General features: G+C 40.0%; 1 long non-coding RNA gene across 2 annotated transcripts; it reads left to right on the forward strand.

Annotated features, from left to right (window-relative positions):
- The first annotated feature begins 1,596 nt into the window (after nt 1–1,596).
- LOC148652841 (uncharacterized) lies at nt 1,597–10,101 on the forward strand. Of its 2 annotated transcripts, XR_015925448.1 has the most exons (4): nt 1,597–2,049; nt 2,545–2,633; nt 5,999–9,089; nt 9,604–10,101. It is a non-coding gene; the product is annotated as an uncharacterized LOC148652841 (long non-coding RNA). The 2 variants fall into 2 exon arrangements; XR_015925447.1 differs by having other exon boundaries at nt 1,638–2,049; nt 5,999–10,101.
- The last annotated feature ends 7,246 nt before the right edge of the window (nt 10,102–17,347 follow it).

Here is a 17,347-nt window from a genome sequence, read left to right on the forward strand (position 1 = left end):
CCACAGACAGTTGTGGGGCTCTCAAAGTACAAGACAGTTTGAGACATGTGGTTTGAAACAGTTTCCTTGTTGAAGTAAAAAGCAACTAAGATCAGACACAACAACACTCCTAAAATCACCTGTTGTCTCTCTAGCACAATCTCCCTTCTGTCTAATAAGAGCCACTGGGAAAACAGCAGTATTAGCATGCTTCAGTCTTTGATCATGCTTCTAAAGTCAAACTGTTGCTTAATCCTGAGTGATTCCTCAGAAATGAGCTTTAAAGATACAAAAAATAGATTAGGATCCTGATCAAGCCAAAAAACATATCAGGCAAATGATGTGAGCGAGTGGGATATTGAATTTTTTGTATTTGGAAAGGATTGTTTGAAAGAAAATGTGAGCGGTCAACAGGTTTGCATGTTGTTACATTACATTTGTTTAACTCAAGTGCTCTGCATAAACTTAAACCTCAAAACCAAGGTGGTCTTGAGAGAACGTGTTACAGTCCTGGGTTATAATGGGACAAATACAACATACAGTATCCATCCTTTATGTCTGTTCATGCTGGTGAGAATCAGGGCAGAGCACATTGAGTGAGGGGGACCAGACGTCATTTCACTCTGCACCAGAGTCCAGCTCCACCTCAGAGCTATCCTGATGCTCCAAGGAAAAAGAAGGAACGTAACATTGACACTATTCTTGACAAAAATTATTCTCCAATCAATGATGGTGGCATTGATCTTTACACACTAGATTAAAGCAACCTTAGAGCAGTTAATAGGTGAGACATGTAATGATGTACAGGATGTTTGTTCTCTATTGAACCAGTGTAATTGTCTCTATTCCAGAACCTCATAAATCTCTAGAGTACAGTTATCTTGTGGTGTAGATTACTTAGCTCCTCAGAGCCTTATGGCCTTAGTTACCAGCAGCCATATCACCCTGCAACTCACAACTGGCAACCCACTGAACCTAAGCAGGTGTGACCCTGATCAGTACCTGGATGGGAGACCTCCTGGGGAAAAAAAGGTTGCTGCTGGAAGAGGTGTTAGTGGGGCCAGTAGGGGGTGCTCACCCTGTGGTCCATGTGGGTCCTACTGCCCCAGTATAGTGACGGGGACACTATACTGAAAACAGACGCCGTCCTTCGGATGAGAAATACTTAAACCTCCTGACTGGCCCTGACCTCCTGTGGTCATTAAAAATCCCAGGGCGTTTCTCGAAAAGAGTAGGGGTGTAACCCCGGCGTCCTGGCCAAATTTCCCATTGGCCCTTAAACAATCATGGCCTCCTAATAATCCCCATCTATGATTTGGCTACATTACTCTCTGCTCTCCTCCCCACTGATAGCTGATGTGTGGTGAGCATTCTGGCACACTATGGCTGCCATTGCATCATCCAGGTGGATGCTGCACATTGGTGGTGGTGGAGGGGAGTCCCCATTACCCGTAAAGCGCTTTGAGTGGAGTGTCCAGAAAAGTGCTATACTGTATAAGTGTAAGCAATTATTATTAGTTTCTTTTCTCCTCTGCAGTAACCACAATTAACCTATGTAGAACATAGGTACACAACACTGTTACCCACTGCAGTTTTAGTTTCTAAATAGAATAGAATTGCCATAAATATTAAACAGTTAAAAACAATCACATGTCCCAAAACACAGCAAACCTAATTGGCACTGTCAAACCATCAACCTCCCGACAACTCCAAGCAGTCTGCAAAGGAACAGGTCAAGGTTCAGTCCTTGCTTAAAGGAAAAGCCAAGCACCACAACATCCCAGCCATAAATCCTTCTACAGTACTATTCTGAAAAACGGATGACCGAAAACGCATATTTAAATACGATGCTCCTCCCACTTGTTCAGGAGCAGCCAATTAGAGTCCTTCCTCCTCGTCCGCGATTTCGTGTTCTCGCGGTGCTAGGCTAACCCTAGCGGGGGGTTGTGCTCTCGAAGCTTTTCCGTTCCTGTCCGAGGCACGAGTCAAAACTTTGTGCGTGCGTATATGTCTGCTCTCTTTTGCTTCATTATAGATTTGTGGATGTCGCTGCACTCAAAAATGATAAAGGTAAGTGTTTTATGTACGTTTTTATGTTATTGCTTTTGATAATAGTCTATAGTCCTACATTTTCGGTTCTTTTCTTATTTAGCGTATTTATGCTAATTGTCACGGTTTGTATATACCGTATAGGAAACCTTTTTGCCAGACTATGTGTTTATGTGTTATTCTATGCTTTTGTTGTTTAATTTTAATCTTTCATTCTATGTTTTTATTCTTGTGATTGGATAGTTTAGGACCGTTCCCCTCGCTAGTAATAAAAACTGGGTGATAATTGGATTTTCAAGATAATTTGTGTGCAGTTATACTTTAGTTACTGTACAAGGGATTAACACACTTTTAAAGGTGTTGAAGCTAATAAGTTTTTTTGTATTTTAATTGCTAAGGAAAATCCATTAGTGCACCAGCCCCTCGTCTAGGATTTGCTCTTTGACAGATGATTGTAGCTAAAAGAAAATTACTGGGTGAGTGGATTTTAAAAAACATTTGCTCTTTTCATCACAGGCAACCAGGAAAAGGTCACAAGCTGGTCCATCGATCAGGACATTTTTCAGATTTTAACATTTTCTTTGATACTTTAGCAGCTTTAAAGGGTGAGTGTTATTGTTGGTGCGACTTAAATTAAATCTTCTAAATTTGTTGCCCTGCTTTTCAGCACTTGACATTTGAGCATTCACTCCAGGAATCAGTGTCATACATTTCCCATAAAATAAATAAGGGTGATGCTGTGGCAGTCTTTCCAAGTGTGCAACTTTGAGTTTAATGTCCCTGTGTTTGGTTTAAGTGAAGAGAGAAACATGTCCTTCAGTCAGTAAGTATACCAGTTCAGACAGCAGACCTGGACAACTGTCATTTAGTCCAATTAGTTGCGATTAACTTTAACAGTACGAGGAATAATTATGCATTAAAGCACACTATCTGACTATTCTCTGAATGAATAAATGAATGAGTATGAATGAAGACAAATCAATTATGAGCTGGGAAGTAACTGGAGGTTTTAACTTTTTTGTAAAATGAAAATTGCATGATGGACTAGTGTTTTATAGTCCAGTGGTTTACAGGATATGTTCAGAACTGTTGTGGTTTAGAACTCGGAGCTCTTAAATGGGGTGGTACAGTATGAAACTGGAAAGGATCCTGACATGTATAGGAGTTTCGTTTGCAATATCCTTGCAAAGCCCCGGTATTCTGTTTGGACGTGCCTCTACAAGAATTCTGAAGCTTAATGGTATAATTGAATTTATTAGGAGCACATGTGCGACTGAAGAAAAAAACGTCTTGCATTTCTTCTGTGATAGCTGGCTGAATGGAGAGGATTAAATGTTTTCACCTTTTAATGGCTGGGGCTGGAGTTATTCTCGGTCAAAATCCTCAGCAGGCATCTTCATAAAATACTAACAGCCTGAGGTTAGCGGAGCCCCTCCACGGAGTATTCGGTAAGGCTGCGATAAGGATGGAAACGCTCGCCTCGAGCTGTTGAAGTCCTGTTTGCTGCTATAGCAACAGTGCCTGATTCATCAGTCTTAGCTTGTTGACTGAGATATTTCGACCTATCCCCACACCGTTGAAATTGCTATGGGCCTTGCATTAAAGAAAAAATGATTTACAGAGACCGAATTCCGTTAAATCATTCAAGCGTAATGCCATCTTAGTTTTTGGGCTACAACCACATTAATTCTCACCAGATTCATTTCTGCCATTTTAATCCAGATGTCTAAAGTTTCTGTTTCTTTTATCAATGACTCTCCACACAATTTCCACTTGTGTCCTTCATTCTGAAGAAATCCACTGGGTTGACTTTGTTGATGCTTTTAAGGATTTCAAATACTTGTTGCATTTCCACTCATAATGTTCTCAGTTCAAGACCTTTCAAGGTTCAGTTCCAATCAGATAGTCTGCTTTTTTAGATCTTACTGAGCAATTCATGATTTAACAACTGAGAGGCTGTTTTGTTCCTTTAGCCTATCAATGTAGAATAGTCTTTAATCTCGAAATGTATTGGGTTCACCTACAGTACATGCATTGGGACAATTTAGAAACATCAGTTAACATAGCTGGAATGTTTGGATAGCAGGAGGACATCAGAGCACCCAAACCAACCGGGACATGGGAGGAATATGCAATCTCCACACAAAAGATGCCTCAGTCTAGACTTGAACCAGGGCTCCCAGGAGCTGTGAGACAGCAGTGCTCGCTACCAAGCTGGTGCTTGTAAAGATGTGCTATTCACAAATTTTTATTTTAAAAATCAGAGGAGGTAACCGAATGTCTGTATAGTTTATGAGGTTGTATACGGACATTTTCGTTTGCAGATGAAAGTGTTTGAGTTATAGCTTTTCTGATATAAAGCAAAAAAAGCATAGTTTACTAATAGACAAGCAGTTTGCAGTGTTTGTAGATTTCTTTTGTAAAGAAACTAAAGTTTTATGAGTCTTATCAATTATTTCTAGTTTTAAACAAAAATGCTGCTCACAGAATTGTACAGACCGATCACTAAAGACTAGTGGCTGTCTGTTGCACGTTATAAGTCTCACTGTTCTAGTTTAGTTTCCAAGAAGGTCATTGGACATCCACAGTAATTACAGGCAAAGAGAACAAGCTACATTTATTATACTAACACTTAAAACTATTTTCTTCTGGAAAGGAATGAATGTGACTTTGTCCTCTGATTTATGTGGGATAAAACATTATATGTTATAAAACATTAGCCTGCTCAACAGCTGTAATAAAAGCATTTACCCTTCAAAATTAATGGCCTCGTCCATTAAGCCTTTACATGATAACGGCCTTTTATATAGAGTGTAATAATGAAGAAGTGTCTGGTTCATTGACATTCTAAAATGATTATGCTTTTGTAAATGAGAATCCTCTTTTTTAATTAACTTCCTGCAACGAAGAAAAATCCAAAAGCATTATTGATTAGTTCCTTATAGGTAATAAGAAAATGCAACTTGGATATCTTTCACACTTTGGCATCTCAATGGGAAGTAATTCTCTCCTTAGTGATTGGGTGAGGTGAATTTCACACACAAAAGGAGATGAAGAATTCAGCAGCACTACTCTTGTACGATTGCAGGACTCTTTTCTCAATCCGATGCTACTAATCAGATCTGTTTTTGCAAAGAGCCCCTAAATCTAAAGCTGAAATCTGACACAGCACTGATGAGAAGCTTTCTGCAGACAAGAGGAAAACCTGATTCATGTATCGATAGCTTGTAATTTCCTGCCTGTGGGGACGCATTTCCTCTTTATTGACCTAATGTAGAAAGCAAACAGGTTTGATTCACTGCTGGCAATAAACTGATCCTTAGAAGTCGCTATTAATTTTGAGATGGAGATGCATTTTCCTTTGCCTTTACCCTGCCTAAATTCCTGGGGAATAATTCTATTTGGAAGTAAGTGGCCGAGTGAATTGGATTAAGAGAGTGCAGTGTAATGTGACAGGGTGGGTGGCAGTATATTTGCGCTCCTGCTCACATACAGTACCACACAGAGTAGGGAATGCCATTCCTCAGAAATACCCAAGATGAGGTGAATGACGGTTTTTACTCTTTGCAAGAAGTCGTTGAGGTTCTGTTCAGTGAAGCCCGGCCTGTATTTTCAGCATTTAGTTTGTTTTCCAGTCATAGTGAGTCATGTGAATGCATTTCAAATAAGACCTACAGTCAGTAAGTGTCTATGTTCTATCCTGTCACCCTCAAGATGGTGTTCTCTCTACCCTGGATTAAAAAATAAAGTTCCTGCTGCAGAGCAGTTTGGAGCAATTTCAGATTGTGCAGTCTGTATGTGTAAGTCAACAGCTGTGATTTTATGCTTGTTATCCGTTTGTGATTTGCCTTGACAGTTTTGGAGTTTAAATGACAAGTTTCCCTCCTCTGTTCTGGCTGCACAATTTTGCAAAATCTGCAATTAATTAACTGTTCCTTGAAATAATTGTTTTTACTCATTTGTCTTTCAGAACACTACAGTAAGGGGCTCAGTTAAAGCACTCCGATCCCATCGGGAAGGGTTTTGGTTTGACTGAAGCTGGTGATTCAGAGTATGGTCGTCTGTTTAAAGACCCGTGACAACAATTATTTGTCAGAATACCAGATCTTGTATGCAATCTGTTGTCTATCTTCTGTCTTGGATTATATACTTTGATGATAGTTTTATTTCAATTGTGCAAGCAGTTTTAAAACCTGTATATTGAGAGTAACCATAGGACACAGCATGTCAACCAGGTCTTTTGAAAATATTTCGAAGTAATTATTTAAAGGTTTATTATTACATTTTATTAAAATGGAAAGACTGGTATTAGATGGGAAACAAGGCAAGTACAAAGCCCTAGACTGCTATCCACTAGGGAGTGTTATGTAGTTTCTAACTCTTGAACATCTCAGACCTTTATAGATTTTCATACTCTACCAGCAGTCTTAATGAATAGTCATATTATGAGATGCATATTGTTATGAGGTGTGGCTGTTTGTAGATAAATTGTGGAGGTCCAGAAGTACTTGGGATCGGGCTGAGGTAGGGGATTGTACACACTTGCACACTTAAACCCCCTCCGTATAAATTAAAGAAAAAAGTCAAGTGAGCAAATTCCAGCTCAGGACCTAATCACAGCTTTCTAACAAATCTAACTTTGAAATCTGGGTAGCGTTCTGCACCCCGGCTCAGGCCTACCTTGTTTTCAGCACTAGAGGCTCAGGCTGAACGCTGTTCTGGGAGAAACAATGTGCAAGCTGCGTCTCCAGTTTTCTGTTTTTCTCTGTTTTTTGGTTGATTCTGGAGAAAAGCAAAGAGGGGGTGGGGGTGGGGTGTGGGACTTTTTGTTCCGAGTTTGTTCTCCCGAACTTCTTTTTTGTTCTCCCTCTTTCTAGCCACTTTCTTGTGATACTCTGCTTCTGGTGATAATTAAAACAACAGATAAAGTTGTAAGGATAAAGATAAAACGGAGACTCCAGACCTTCCAGGAAACAAGCCAAGTTTTTTGCCAGCCTGCTCTTTGAACGTAAAATAGTGCCAGAAGACATTTAAGGTAAAAAAATCTTTCCCTTTCATTTTTTTATACTACTAAGAAACATTAAGGCTGTCACTAGCTGGGTGTAATAATGGTCAGCTGTGTTCTGCTCCTTAAATCATTTGTCAAAAATACATCTTCTTTGTCGGGGAGTAAACTTACTTTTTTCGAGTAGATTGGCGTAGATGCTCTGCAGAACAAGTGACAAACTAATAAACAGCTTTAAGAGGTAAATTTATTTTGTAAGGTTTGTTGGTTTCTGTCAGCTCTTCTGCTGCATGTAATCTTCGTATTTAGTATCTCTTCACCTGTCAGGAGAGAATGAAGCAGCATGAGGCACATCCCCTCTGTTTTCATCAGCTACTGCACAGTTCTTCCTGTTCCCCTCAAGCTATGGAAAAAATTAAGAACATTAAATGGTAAACAAAATAAACAGATATGTGTGGCTTGGCACAGCACAGGACTGTAAATATTGTTTGTTTTCACAGTCTGTTTTCCAGGTCTATTTAACTGTTTGCTTGAAGAGGATTTCCTGGATTTTACTGGATTCTGTTGTCTTTTGATGTTGACTTTTTTTAAACATCTCAGAATATGATTAAATGTATTTAGCCATGGGCTACCAATTGAACAGTGATTCAAAATTTGCCCTAATTTTAAAAGAAACTTGAATTCCATGTAGTTCACTGTTCACAAGTTTGTTTTCTCTTGGTGGGTATAAAAATGCCACCTAGGTTTTAAATTTGGAATCGGAAACTTATTCACCAAGAACAAGGAATTTCTCTTGGTTGAGGTGTCGACATATAAAATGAAAGTAAGAAAAAAAAGAAATATGTACAATTTAAAAGTATATAGAGTTGAGTAATAAAGTGTGCTGTGAAAAAAGTATCGGTAGCATGTGCTGTTAAGTGAAAATGTACAACTGATCACAGAGGAAGGATGAGAGAAGTGTCCTCTTATATTATGATATGAGATATCAGAATACTGTGTACTGTATTCTAAACACAAAAAAGATGGCTTACCCATTTAGTGTTACTTTTTTGAGGAAATGAATGCCCTCCTTTGCTGAAACGTCAGCATTCCGATGTTAATTGGATCAATCAAGTGTTTATTGTGTTTGGGTGGTAACGGAGTGGGTGATTTCCAGTTATATTCCTCTGCACGGCTTCTAGTTTAGTGACCTGCACATGCTGGATTTCTTTGTCTTGAAGAACAAGATCCACTTGAAAATCCATTTGCACAGCAGGGCATTTGGCTGGAGTCTTTGGAGTGTTGTGCCTTGTTTAAGGGTATGACAGTCCACAGTCTCTAAACCTCAACTCACCTAGATGTTTCAGGCTTTATAATATGCCAGTGTACCTCTTCTCTTTCCTCATGTGCAATGAGATATAGTCAGTGCTTTCTTTAAATGATTATAGTATATTTAGAATGATTGAAGAAGCTTAAATTGAGAGTGATATTCAGATTCATTAGCACCAAGTATATTCCTGAACCATTTATTTTATTTAGCTGAAACTGTGACTAGACATGTTGAAATATTTGTGGAATGTCATGATTGAAGTTTTAAGTGAACTGTTGTTATTGTTTAAAAGTTAAATCATTCTTGTAATTCGGTAATATATAACAAAATTTTATAAGATTAAGCAGAGTGAAACATGTCATTTGGCAGAAGAGGCACAAATCCTGAAAGTTTTCCATTATTACCAAAGAAAGGTTTTTTAAATAATAAATTTGAATTTACAACATAAAACCACATTTTTACCACAATTAATTTGTTTTCAGAAGACTGTTGTTCTCACCCTCACTTTTCTAAAGAAATGTCTTGTACTGAAAGTTGCAGTTGACATTAACACCGAGCTACTGTACACAATAAGCTTGCATTTCCTGTTTGCGACATGTCTGTAAAACAGTAACCTCTACCACAGCCAGAAGAAACTAGTCACAGCTCGTATAAGGACTGTTTCTCTCTGCGTGTCCTTGTATCACAGCCCTCAACATGCATCATCTGGATACTCAAGCCTTCACTGTTTTACTTGGATTTTACCCAGTAAGTATAAATTATCCTGAAGATTAAAGACGCTCTGGAACACTGAACTGGAGTCAACCATACAAGACGTTTTTTAAAATAAAACCATTTAAAAACAACACTTTCCTGGCAGTGATTAAGTGAAAGCTTTACAAAAGTGTTATCTTCCTTTGATGTCCTTGTCAAAATTTTCAGGTGTTCAAAAGCTTTATTACTTACCAGTAATGACTTTGTCTTCTGTTAATCCCTTCAAAGAATGACCAGGAATGTGTTATCTGACAAGAGAGTGGCAAATACAGCAGAACCTGTCTTTTTAAAGCACAGCCATGCTCATTTCACTCTTCACAATAACTGTTATTGCTTCTCCTAAGAAAGCTGCAAGCTCTTTGCCATTAGCCTTTTTAACTGCCTGAGGAAGGGCTTCACATTGTGTTGAGAAATTAATGGCTTCCCGCAAAACCAATTTCTAATTTTTCAGACACTGTGTTTACTAGCTTCCCATAAAACAATTCCCTCTTGCTTTGTTTTGATGCAGGCTGGGCTGCAGACGAAGGCCGTGATTGGGCAGCTCAGATCAACTTGAAGATGATGGGTGTTCTGTTACTAATGCTTTACTGTGGTGCTGATTTGATTATTTTTTCATGAGGGCTTTGTTCTGCTTTTCTGAGCAGGTTATCTTAAAAGGAGAACATTCTCCAAGAAGTTGAAATCTTCACAAAGGACCCCCAACCCCCCCATGTAAAGGTAATGGTGAGGGGAGATGGATCACTGCTTCCACAATACTGTTCAGAAGGAAGGCGTTGCCTTGGTAACACAGAGCTAAATGAGAAGTTTGCAACACAGTACATGAGTATCTCTGGTCTTAACCCTCCTGTTCTACCTATTTACCTCCCAGAACCTGAACCTGGTGAAAAGAGCTTCTATACTGTGAATCAGAGAGGCATTGGATCAGCTGCCTGAAACTTGGAACCTATTTAGTAACAAAGTAATTTAATGCACTTCTTGTCCATTAAAGTTTTTTTTTCTTTCCCCATGTTGTACATAAGATAAGATAACTTTATTAGCCCTATACAATTTCTTGCATTAGGAATTCGTCTTTTCACATACCCCAGCTTGCTCTCCATGAGACGCACAAGGTATACAGATGGGGAGAGAGAAGCTTGGGGTCAGAGTGCATGGTCCGCCATTTATACGGTGCCCCTGGAGCAGCTGGAGTTAACGTCCTTGCTCAGGGGCCCAACAGAGTAGGATTCCTCTGCTGGCCTCGTGATTTGAACCTTCCAGCTACAGGCGCAGATCCTTAGCCACGGTGCCACCGCTCCGCCCTGTACACATTTTGATGACTTTATTTATGTAGATTGTGGGAGCTCTGTGGAACAGTAACTAGCCGAACAACTTCACTGAGACCTCAGCATTAGGGCTGCTCTGTATTTTAAAGGAGCCACCAGACAAGCTATGCAATGTTACAATTTTGTGCTTGAGATGAAAACATTGAGCAAAATCTTTCTTAGGAGGCTGTCTAATCAAAAGAAGGGTTACATACAATTCTTCTCTGACAGATAAAATTCTTTCCTTGCATGCACTCATTTTCTGGATTGCTATGGACTCTCCAGGGTGGCTATTCAGGTTTTACTTTACAAATGCGAATCTCATTATGCACAGCCTGTGTGACATTGGAAGGAGAACAGTGATAGACTTGCTGCACAGAATCACTTCTGCTGGTTTTAGAGCTATACTGTACCTCCTACTGTGAATCTGTTACCATACAAGGCTGGTAGATTGTTAACGTTGCATTCTGTGCCAGCCTTAATGTGATGGGCGGGGGTGCCTCTGAAACTCAATGGGCATGAATATTATAGGAAAAAACTCCAAGCACATCTAAAACAGTGTAATTCAAGCAAAACCTTTGCAGTCATGTCCGTGCAGATCTGTGCTCCAAATTGATTCTGAATGAACTGGCTTCAGTTGCTCAATGACTCTCATGGATGCCTGTCATCTCATGCTCAGCTGCAGCTGAGTGTGGATTCAGTTGAAAAGTGGAACATCAGTTAGAAGTGTGAAGTTTATGGCAGATTAACTTTGTAAGCAATTGGATTTCAGGGTAAAAAAAAAACTCTCAAATGGACTGTTCTTTCCACTATCATGTCTTTGGGACAGTTAGATGTCACCGAGATGAAGTAGAACCTTTATGTCTAAAACACTGGATTTTTTTAATTGCAGAAAAGAGCGCTTTGTACTTTCTAACAGTATTCGGATGGCTTTCGTCATTGCATATAAGTGAACATGCTGCTATTTAACCTCGTTTCACGGCAGGAAGGTGTTTTAAACGTAATTGTACGTCATCATCTGTTCTAGCCCGTCAGAGATTGGATTGCTTTAAACGTGCCCCCACCCCAGGGTGCCCCCCACTGGGTCTGAGTGGAGGCGGTTGCTCTGCACGATGGCGGCGTGGCAGCGCTTTCCAGAGTTACTCACCTGGAGAACGCGTGAGAGTTCTGGTCCCCCTCCCGCCCCGGAGTGTGGGGTTTGTGAGAGGAGGAGATCAGGAGGGGGCTGGGCAGCGCGTTCGCGGTAGGAGTTTATAGTCTGCCTTTGCAGCGCTTTTCACCCCTGCACAAACTGAACAATCAATAATGTAAATCTTAAAAGCCTGCGGCTCCGTGCCGGAGTAATCATTCCCTCCATTATCCGACAGAATTCCTCATTATAAAGCAAGCAGCTTTCATTGGTTCCCGAGAGACAGGGAGTCTCCGCTTGCGTTAGCGAGAGACTCCTGTTGACTTACTGTGACAGATATAGTAGATGTAGGACACAAACACTGATACAGCCTTGCCAACCAATAAGCAAAAGACAAAAACTGTTTTCACAAGAACAAGGGCTGCCAAGCCTACGCAAAAAATAAATAAATCCAGCTCTCCATCTGGCTAATGAACTGAATTAAACCATAGTCTGTACATTAGCTGCTTCTATGTAATTGTTTTGTGAAGCACAGCCGGAGCAAATGTAAAGTGTTCTAGTTATGGAGTCAAAATCGATAGCTCTGGCATCAACAATTTCTCGTAATTAGCCCCTTTGCAATATTGCTATTATCATCTATAGTAGTAACAGAAACCATTAGAATGGTTGCAAACGAGATGGGGCCATATGGTTATTCAGTAGAAAACCAGCCCAAAGATCTCACCCAGCTATACATCAAACAGATTTTTCATCCTTTGATGCGAAACCCTTATTCTGCTACAGTACATTACAGGCTTTGTTTCCTGTTGCTATTCTTTTAGAATTTATTCCGGACCTACCAGTATTTTGATATCCGTTATAAAATCACTTTCCGGCAGTCATGTATCATTTGGTATATTGTGCCCTGTTCTCGCTGCAGCACGACTGTTGGTTTGCGTATTTAGGTTTGACAGAGATGAATACCAGAACAGCTCAGATGGGGATCTGAGTTGAAAATAAGGCTCCTGCGGTTAGAAATGAATGAGTCCGTAGAACTGCACTACAGGAGAATAAGCGATTGAGAATTGAAACCGGGCCCTCCTCTGACTGCCAGCATCCAAGTCATTATAGCAGTTGGATGTCAGAAAAAAATCGTGATCGTTCTCTCTGTAGAAATATTGACATCATAGTGCCCACAGTCACAAGAACTCAGAAGCAAAGGAATGGAGGTCACTCCTGGGGGGGGTCATGCCAAAATGTGTCTTATGGGAGATCACAAGGATTTGTAAAGAAAAAAAAAAGATTCATAAAGGTGGCAGAGGACTTTGTGAAGTCAGTTTTAAAGATTCTAAAGTTTCTGTGCCTGGGAAATCTCTCTCTCCTTTTCTGATCAGGGAGAGATCATGCATATTGTAATGAAATTATTTCATTGATGTCTGCTGCATTCACATTACATGTAGTTTGATTAGGATGATTTCTATCCAACAGAGTGCAGTTTTCTCACTTCAGAGTATTGGAGCTGTTCTTTAGGATTTTATTATCAATCTGCTCTGTCAGTGTCATTCTGAACTCTTCATCAGAAAGGACAACATGAATTAATGATCCCTGTGGCTCTGTTGCCCATGGCCTCCACCAAAACCATTCCTCGCTGTAATTTGCATGCCCTGTTTCCGGGGAACGCAGAGTGAGAGCTGGTCTTGGATGAACTACGTTTCCTTTAACCCTCTTTCCATTGTATTTGTGAATCTGTGGATGAAAGCTTAGATTCCTCCACTGACCTGTGTCTTCAGTCGAAGTGGGGCAACCCCCCCCAGCACAGTTACAGTGAAGCTATTTTGCTGCAGCCATGTGGATTCAATTGGTGTATTTACACTGGCCTTTCATGTGAAGTCTTTGAATATAAATGGTAAGCACCCTCAGTTGGATTCTAACAAATGTCTTGTGTTATTGCTGTCAAGTATAAATGCTCTGGCTGAGTTATTTATTCCTGCAGCAATGTTCCCACTGTTCTCTGTTGTATCTGGACATCATTTCCCCTGCCTCTGAGGATCACTTGTAGTGCTCTCGCAACCTCAGATGCCAGAATGTATATGGCTTCTCATACATCTCAATGAAATTAATATACAGCAAGCCAGGGCCTTAAGAATAGCTGCTATGCTCCTTGTTGAAACAGTCTTTCTGCTTTTCAAATCCACTCCCCCCGGCTTCCCCCAGATGAGAAAAATAAGTCGTTTGAGGAGGAAGATTGGACTAGGGATTTAATGTGACTGTTTAAGTATCCTTGTAAACATTTCTTCTCAATGTCTCCTGTTTTATATCCTTAACAATGATGAGGAAACAATGTTATAGGAACTACAACCTTCACAGTGCTCCTGATCCTATCATGGTGCACAATAACACCAATTACAGAAGCCATTTGCTGATTGCATAATCCAAAGCAAAGTGAATACGTTTTAAGAATTGGTTTATAAAATTCTTTTGCACCACACGTCCTAATATAGTTCCATTACGGCATTTCAATAATGGATAAATAGTTCCTAGAAAAAGACAACCATTGCTTGCTTCTCCAGAGATGTCACAGGGCCCCCTCTTTTCCACATGGTCACCTGGGTTCAGTTCATAGCAGTCAAATTTAACCAGACCACAACCAGAAATGATACTTTAAAAACGGCCCTTATTTATTTACAAGGCAGCAAGAAAGGGAGTAGTAGGAGCAAACAAACAAAATCTTTCCCAAACAACAATGGAGCCAGCGCACCGAAAAGCCTCTGCCTTTTATTGATGAAGATCTCTCCCTCCCCTCCCTCCCCTTTAACCTTCCACAATTCTCTTAAAGGCACCCTGCTCCTCCACTAACATTGTACACAATATGTCACATTATACAAAAACATAATACACAAAAACAAACATTTTTCCCATACAAACATCATTTCAGAATTTTTTGTTTCATACAAGTATTGTAGGTTTTTGGATGATTGTTTTAAAGTTTTCTTAGATGGAGGTGAAGGCAGCTCCCCTCCAGTCCACAAGAGGGCACTGTGGAAACAGGCTGGCGGCCATCTGGTGACTGTTTCCTAGGCTTTAAATTGTGCCCTTACTCTGAATATGGTTTTGACTCTATAACCAAGCAAGTTCAACCCACCTGAGAAGGAAAGAGATACATGGACAGGCTCTTCCAACACTCTCCTCTGCAGAGGAATTCGACATTTTACAAAAGCTTGGCAGGGACTGGGAGAGAAGCACATATTTTGCTGACCTCACTGCAAGCCCACGGTCAGTCAGGCAATCACAGGAGGTGAGAGAGCATAACCCTGACCTTACCTGATTCGTCTTAGCCAGCTGTGCTCCTCTGCTTTGGTAGTCTCCAGGGGTTGGGCTGGTGAGAAGGTTCTCCCAGTTCTTGGTGGCTTGGAGATTTCAGGATTGCTGCTCACAGGGCCCAACCAGATGAGTACAGTACCAACAGGTGATGCAAATGCAAAGAGCTGGAACCGTTGGGCACTTTGGTAATGGGGAGCTTGAATCCTATTATATAACTAGTAACCAGTGCAGTGAGTGAAGGATAGCAAAGAAATATTGTGACTGCGATGATTTGGCGAGAGCGTGTGAATTAGCGTGCCTTGTAAGGTATGCATTTGGCAGTAGAAGAAAATTGCAGTGACAGTGACAAAACCTTCTAAGCTTGCTGCCGATAAAAGAATTCCTAGTATGTCTGTCAGAAAGAACTAATGCATACAGTATGCCTTATATTGTGAGCCTTTAAGCATTACCAAAAATGTTTTGTGTGAGCTACTGTAATTCTTTTCCCTCTTGTGCCCTCTAGTCGTTGTGCAGCAGTTTCATTCTGCCGTGTCTGTTTGCTCACTATTACATACTTGAGGTGCACTTCCTGAAACAATACACACAAAAGGCCTGGGGACTGGTATCGATATACCCTTTAAATACAGTAAGTTGTTGTAGAGGTGCTTTTAGCATCTCGTGCTACTTTTTTTTTCAGTCCACCTGCATGGAACATGCATAGTTGTGCCTGATAGTTTTGAATAAGACTGGCCTATTAAAGGGAACGTTTTTGTAATCTGTGGCCAGTCATCTGCATTCGCTCCAGCTACTCTCCCTGCGGTTATTCTATTAGATCCTATCAAACAAATGACAGTTGCTAATAATGTCGGCAGGCTTCAATTAGTTCAATGCTATGGCCCACTGCCCCTCGCTTCCTAAGAAAGGGCTTTACATTGTCGCAAATGCCAAAGCCATTAATTCAGAATGTTTAATGGGCCTTTTAAAAGTGTGCTGTGATGAACCAGGGGGGTGAAGGAAGATTTCTTCTCTGCAATCCAAAGTGCTACACATAATCCTTCAGGCTCAGGTCTAGGGTGGACACTGTCTCAAAGGAAACTTTGTAGATGTATTTGCATCCTCCTCCAGCAGTGTTGAAGCACCGGTGACTGAAAGTGAGAAGACAGGCATCCATCTTTTTTGCTCACGGTCTCTCTGAATAGAAGCCCGTGGCAGGATGGGTATGTCTTCATCTGTGAAAGCAAGAACTAAAAGAAAGAGGAGTTACTGTTTATCATAAAGATAAAATCGTATAATGTGAATTTAGGATTCACATCCTAAATTCATCCTATGTAAATAGACATTAAAGGAATAAGTAAAGGTTTATTCCAGGTTGAAAAGAGAAGAAAAACACATTTCGGCTCTGGAGCCTTCTTTGGGTGTGAATAGACAATGATTTGCTTTTCGTGTCACCTATTTACAACTAACCTATAATGGTTACTACACAGTACATATAAAAGTGTATGCAACAAATAGTTTAACTAAAAGTAGTCTAACAGTTATAATTTTTTAAGTATTACCTTCATAACAGATATCACATTATCATAGAATCTCAACACACAGTGTGACTGAATATTCAGTCACCAGCAATGTCACTAGTACACATTATACATTGCATATTAATGTAGTTTATATTGGTATTCGTGTGCCCTTTTTGTCCCTATTTTCTAGAGACAAAAGATCTTCATTTGCTGACTATTACATTAAAAATGCTTCTGGAGACTTTCATTTGCAAAATGGGGATCATGATCATTCGTCATTTTAGACACATGCCCTTTAAGTATATATGGACTTACTGCATCAATCAAAAATCAATCCTGCCTTTAATGACATCTGGAAATAATGGTAAAAAGGCATCAGACAAGTACAGTCCATAGTTATACAGTTTCAGACATCTTAGATAAATTTAGCAGTTGCAATAAATCTAATTTATGAGCGCTAACAATTTACTCAAAGGCATCACTAGTGCTCATTCCTAGTGGTGCCTTTTAGTACAACAACTGTCTTTTACAAGTACAGCTTTGTCTGATCAATCCCTGTCTGACCTTTAGCAACTTTAATTCACATTGATCAGAATCTTCAAAAACCTGATCTGGTCAAGTCCGGATAATCTCCACATGAGTGACCAATATGAAGTATTGCACTAGATAGATAATACTTTATTAATCCCGTAGGGAAATTGATGAATTTAGTTCATCCATCACATTTACCCCTCAGATCTCATTGACTCATTGTCAGGTGTTCCCTGTCATTAACATCATTTTTTTCCTTTCTACACATCCATAAAGAGCATAAAGTTTACTGGACGGCCTGTTGGTAGTTAGAAGCTAATTGATCCAAGAATCTCGCCCAGCCTTTTCTTTAAAGGAACCAGGATATCGGCTCTAATGACACGGCTGGGCAGCTTGTTCCAGACTCACATGGCCCTTTATGTAAAGAGCTGGCTGTAAAAATGTTGGGTACAATTTTTGTAGACAGAATTATATCCATATAAAAATAAAATAAAA

Source organism: Lepisosteus platostomus, chromosome 11 (assembly GCF_059453375.1).
Source record: "Lepisosteus platostomus isolate fLepPlt1 chromosome 11, fLepPlt1.hap1, whole genome shotgun sequence".
Lineage (NCBI taxonomy): Eukaryota > Metazoa > Chordata > Actinopteri > Semionotiformes > Lepisosteidae > Lepisosteus > Lepisosteus platostomus.